Raw genomic sequence first — 6,000 nt, 5'->3', positions numbered from 1 at the left:
CTACACAGGTTCTTATGACCGTCTCATCACTATACTATCTGAGCACCTTCCAGCAGTGCACTGAGCAATGTGACTAACATGTGTCATGTGTGTGTATCAGTCAACACACAAAGGGCACTATCCATTGCCTTTGAAGTTAATGGAAGTGCCCTTGACTGGAGTTGGTTCCAGCACAAAGGCCTGTGTGTCCGTGTGTCTGGTCTGTGGATGGCTGAGGAGGGTCAAAGCCACACAGAATGCAGAGCGAGAAGCATCTCTATTGGAGAGAGAGGAGTGGTTGTAGTAAAGAGACATAGGCAGGCAGAACTGAAGGAGAGGGAGCACCATGGTGAGTGGGGCAGATGCGCAGTCCACCTCTCACTGTCTATTTCCCCCGTAAATCCTGAACATGGCCCTACCATGGCCCCGCTCTCCCCACATTCTGTGGCCTCATAGGCCTCTCTCTATCCTTAGATTTACTCCCATCTCCAGTGTTTGGACCCAGTCTGTTTTTAATAAAAATCCCAAAGGATGGGGGGTTTCCACCACTTCTCTGGGGTGACTGTTCCACAACCCAATAGATCTCAATGTCAGGAAGCTCCTCTGTGCTGGTTTTGACAGCATTTGAATATTTTTGGCACTCATTATATTCCGCCTACTCACCCAGCCATCACCATCACTTCCACCTCCGCCACCTGGGCTGGGCTGTTACTCAGCCAAGTTACACACATTTAGTTCTTGTAATCATTTCTCATAATCTATCCCTCCAGCCTCCTATCATTCCCACTTCTCTAGACTCCTTCCAATCTGTGAATATCTCTTGCGTGAAGAGATGCACAAAACTAAACACTGTGAGGCTTAGGACATTAATATCTCTAAAGTGACTTGAAACTACTGGGTGAAAGGTGCTATATGTGAGAGCGGTGTATCATTGTTACTTTGTGTGCCAGGAATACACACCGCTCTTGTGTAGAGCACCTTTAAACAAGGTTCACTGGGTGCTTTACAAAGAAAACATGATTAAAAAACAGATTGTGGCACAGTGTCCTTGCACTCACTTTATCAATACACTCACCCCAGTATTATATGTGGTGCGGTTAGTTGAACTTCCATAGTAGCTGCATTGGTCTGTGTAATGGACAATAAATGATGGTTAGCACGCTGTGCTAACAATCAGGGCTCCAAATGGGGCACTCTTGTAATGCTGCAGCACAAATCTGAGCAGAGGAAACTGAATGTGGTAGGCACTACATGCGATGTAGCAGAAACAAACATTGCGGAACGGGTCCAGTACTGTTCCGCATATGAATTCTTCATTCTTCCTTTTGAAATCTCCTGGCTAATGCACTGAGCACCACTGCCCTCTGCTGGATGGAATGTCAGAGCTGCTCTAAGTGTGTGGTTTCAGAGTAACAGCCGTGTTAGTCTGTATTCGCAAAAAGAAAAGGAGGACTTGTGGCACCTTAGAGACTAACCAATTTATTTGAGCATAAGCTTTCGTGAGCTACAGCTCACTTCATCGGATGCATACTGTGGAAAGTGTAGAAGATCTTTTTATATACAAACAAAGCATGAAAAAATACCTCCTCCCACCCCACTCTCCTGCTGGTAACAGCTTATCTAAAGTGATCACTCTCCTTACAATGTGTATGATAATCAAGGTGGGCCATTTCCAGCACAAATCCAGGTTTTCTCACCCCCCCGCCCCCACACACACAAACCCACTCTCCTGCTGGTAATAGCTTATCTAAAGTGACCACTCTCCTTACAATGTGTATGATAATCAAGATGGGCCATTTCCAGCACAAATCCAGGGTTTAACAAGAATGTCTGAGGAGGGGGCGGGGTAGGAAAAAACAAGGGGAAATAGGTTACCTTGCATAATGACTTAGCCACTCCCAGTCTCTATTCAAGCCTAAGTTAATTGTATCCAATTTGCAAATGAATTCCAATTCAACAGTTTCTCGCTGGAGTCTGGATTTGAAGTTTTTTTGTTGTAATATAGCAACTTTCATGTCTGTAATCGCGTGACCACAGAGATTGAAGTGTTCTCCGACTGGTTTATGAATGTTATAATTCTTGACATCTGATTTGTGTCCATTTATTCTTTTACGTAGAGACTGTCCAGTTTGACCAATGTACATGGCAGAGGGGCATTGCTGGCACATGATGGCATATATCACATTGGTGGATGTGCAGGTGAATGAGCCTCTGATAGTGTGGCTGATGTTATTAGGCCCTGTGATGGTGTCCCCTGAATAGATATGTGGGCACAGTTGGCAACAGGCTTTGTTGCAAGGATAGGTTCCTGGGTTAGTGGTTCTGTTGTGTGGTATGTGGTTGCTGGTGAGTATTTGCTTCAGGTTGGGGGGCTGTCCCTAGGCAAGGACTGGCCTGTCTCCCAAGATTTGTGAGAGTGTTGGGTCATCCTTCAGGATAGGTTGTAGATCCTTAATAATGCGTTGGAGGGGTTTTAGTTGGGGACTGAAGGTGACGGCTAGTGGCGTTCTGTTATTTTCTTTGTTAGGCCTGTCCTGTAGTAGGTGACTTCTGGGAACTCTTCTGGCTCTATCAATCTGTTTCTTCACTTCCGCAGGTGGGTATTGTAGTTGTAAGAATGCTTGATAGAGATCTTGTAGGTGTTTGTCTCTGTCTGAGGGGTTGGAGCAAATACGGTTGTATCGCAGAGCTTGGCTGTAGACGATGGATCGTGTGGTGTGGTCAGGGTGAAAGCTGGAGGCATGTAAGTAGGAATAGCGGTCAGTAGGTTTCCGGTATATGGTGGTGTTTATGTGACCATCGTTTATTAGCACTGTAGTGTCCAGGAAGTGGATCTCTTGTGTGGACTGGACCAGGCTGAGGTTGATGGTGGGATGGAAATTGTTGAAATCATGGTGGAATTCCTCAAGGGCTTCTTTTCCATGAGTCCAAATGATGAAGATGTCATCAATATAGCGCAAGTAGAGTAGGGGCGTTAGGGGACGAGAGCTGAGGAAGCGTTGTTCTAAGTCAGCCATAAAAATGTTCGCATACTGTGGGGCCATGCGGGTACCCATAGCAGTGCCGCTGATCTGAAGGTATACATTGTCCCCAAATGTAAAATAGTTATGGGTAAGGACAAAGTCACAAAGTTCAGCCACCAGGTTAGCCGTGACATTATCGGGGATAGTGTTATTGACGGCTTGTAGTCCATCTTTGTGTGGAATGTTGGTGTAGAGGGCTTCTACATCCATAGTGGCCAGCATGGTGTTATCAGGAAGATCACCGATGGATTGTAGTTTCCTCAGGAAGTCAGTGGTGTCTCGAAGGTAGCTGGGAGTGCTGGTAGCGTAGGGCCTGAGGAGGGAGTCTACATAGCCAGACAATCCTGCTGTCAGGGTGCCAATGCCTGAGATGATGGGGCGCCCAGGATTTCCAGGTTTATGGATCTTGGGTAGTAGATAGAATATCCCAGGTCGGGGTTCCAGGGGTGTGTCTGTGCGGATTTGATCTTGTGCTTTTTCAGGGAGTTTCTTGAGCAAATGCTTTAGTTTCTTTTGGTAACTCTCAGTGGGATCAGAGGGTAATGGCTTGTAGAAAGTGGTGTTGGAGAGCTGCCGAGCAGCCTCTTGTTCATATTCCGACCTATTCATGATGACAACAGCACCTCCTTTGTCAGCCTTTTTGATTATGATGTCAGAGTTGTTTCTGAGGCTGTGGATGGCATTGTGTTCCGCATGGCTGAGGTTATGGGGCAAGTGATGCTGCTTTTCCACTATTACCAGCAGGAGAGTGGGTTTGTGTGGGGGGGGGGTGAGAAAACCTGGATTTGTGCGTAAATGGCCCAACTTGATTATCATACACATTGTAAGGAGAGTGATCACTTTAGTTAAGCTGTTATCAGCAGGAGAGTGGGGTGGGAGGAGGTATTTTTTCATGCTTTGTGTGTATATAAAAAGATCTTCTACACTTTCCACAGTATGCATCCGATGAAGTGAGCTGTAGCTCACGAAAGCTTATGCTCAAATAAATTGGTTAGTCTCTAAGGTGCCACAAGTACTCCTTTTCTTCTTTCTAAGTGTGTGATAATTTCTGACATTAGTAGCTAGCCAGCAAGGCGATGAGCCCTAATGCTACTGCTTCCTAACAAAGATTCTCCTTTGGCTCACACAATGGAGGGCTGTGTGGCTGAAGCAGACAGTCCAGCATTCTGTCTCTGTTGCTGGACATGTGTCTTCACTGGCCGTCACATATGGATTTGTTACTTTTTCCAGAGCCTGGATTGGAACCCAAGATTCCTGAATCTCACGTTTCCTCTACTGTCAGCAAATACCTTTGAAGCCCATGGGCAAAGTGTATCTCATCCCTCTCTCGTGCTGGTCCACATAAAGGACGGCAGCCTACTATTGCTCTCAGTTACTTCGTTAGCACAAGTGGAAGAGGTCTGTGTGGTGGATCTAAAAGTTCCAATCCTGCTGATGATCCATGTGGATGACAATAAGAAGCTAAATGATGGAATTTCAGGGGTTTTTTCAGTTTGTTTTTAAAAATCTAGGAAGTGACACATAGAAAAGCTAGATAAAAGAACGTTATTATGGTTGCAAAATCAAACACGCAAAAATTAGGGAAAAGGGCAAGAACAGCACTGTGGGTCTCTAAAAGTCTTGCATCTGTCCGGGAAATGATTTTCCCAGCACTGTAACTGCAGAAGATGGCCATAAGCCTGTCTTCGAAGGACCCCTTTGTAAGACCTGGCATGAGGGGCATGTCAGGGGTATGGCTGGGGCAGGAGAAGTGCGGGGTCTTAGCATGTAGCACTGTGGGGGGGTTGAACAGCACTGCCAGCCAGGCAAGGCTTCCATAATTTAGACAGCCCTGAGACACCGTCCAAACTACACCAGAGCAGCCTGGGATCAGGATGGTGCAAAGGTGACTTAATGCCACCTTAAACAACCCCACCGCTGGGACTGCAGTTTCTGTGCTGCACAGAATTTCACCCCACTGTATATGTGATAACATTATATAGAGAAAAAAAGAGAAGACTCTCTCCTTGGCTGTGATGTGTGTTAATTTCTAATTCTCATTAGATTTATCCCAGCTGCTAGGAACAGCTGTGAAAGATGTTTTTTTTTTCTTTGCCTTTCTCAGATCTGATGTATTTCTCGTCAGCGTCTTCTTAAAAGAGTTACTAAGGATGGGGAAAGAAACACCGGATAAAAGTGTTGCTCGAGGGAGATGCAAACTGAAGCTCTGCATAAATCTGTCACTTTGATACCCTGGAGAACAACTGCAAACTTGAAAAACGGCATGTTGAGCCAGGCACAGGTGTTAACTTTTCTTTTTTTTAAAGGTTGCTGTGAATGGCCATGGATACCCAATTTCCTTCACTCTGCTTTAAGCTTAATTAGCTTCTCTAGGACTATCACTGTGCTGATAAAAGTCTTATTAATACTCGAGAGAGGAAAGTGTAACAGACAAATTGTACAGTCCTGCTACCTGCTGTGGGAACCATAGTAACTGCTCTTTGATGCTGCAGATGCTTCATTCCCTCGTTAGAGCGATTCGCGAGAGTGTCTTAAAAAACACATCGAAAATTTGGTGTGGGTTTTTAATACAATGGGATTTAGGTGGATCCTTCAGCCTTGGGGTCAGCTTTGTATCCTCTTTTACTGTTTGTCCCATTGAAACAAAGAAACATTTGATTGAAGAATATTCCTCATGAACGTAGAAACTTTCATCCCAAAGTGCTTTGGAAACAACTGGCCAGATTTTCAAACGTGCCCAGCTCCCAGCAGCTGAAGCCTCTGGGAGCTGAGCACATTTGAAAATCTTGCCGATGGGGCTCCATTCACTCTGGTTGACACAGCCTTGCCAATGGCTATTTGCACCCCTTTGAGACACCAGGGACTGCTGCACCCCAGGGCAGGAGCTACTCCTGGGAGGAAGGCAGGTAGCTTTGCTACTCCTGCCCTCCACAGGGTAGGTTGGCTTTAGACTGCAGTGAAGCCCTGCAGGCAGGGGCTGCCTGGACGTTCACTGAAC

Source organism: Natator depressus, chromosome 1 (assembly GCF_965152275.1).
Source record: "Natator depressus isolate rNatDep1 chromosome 1, rNatDep2.hap1, whole genome shotgun sequence".
Lineage (NCBI taxonomy): Eukaryota > Metazoa > Chordata > Testudines > Cheloniidae > Natator > Natator depressus.
Note: the sequence above shows the minus strand (reverse complement) of the source record.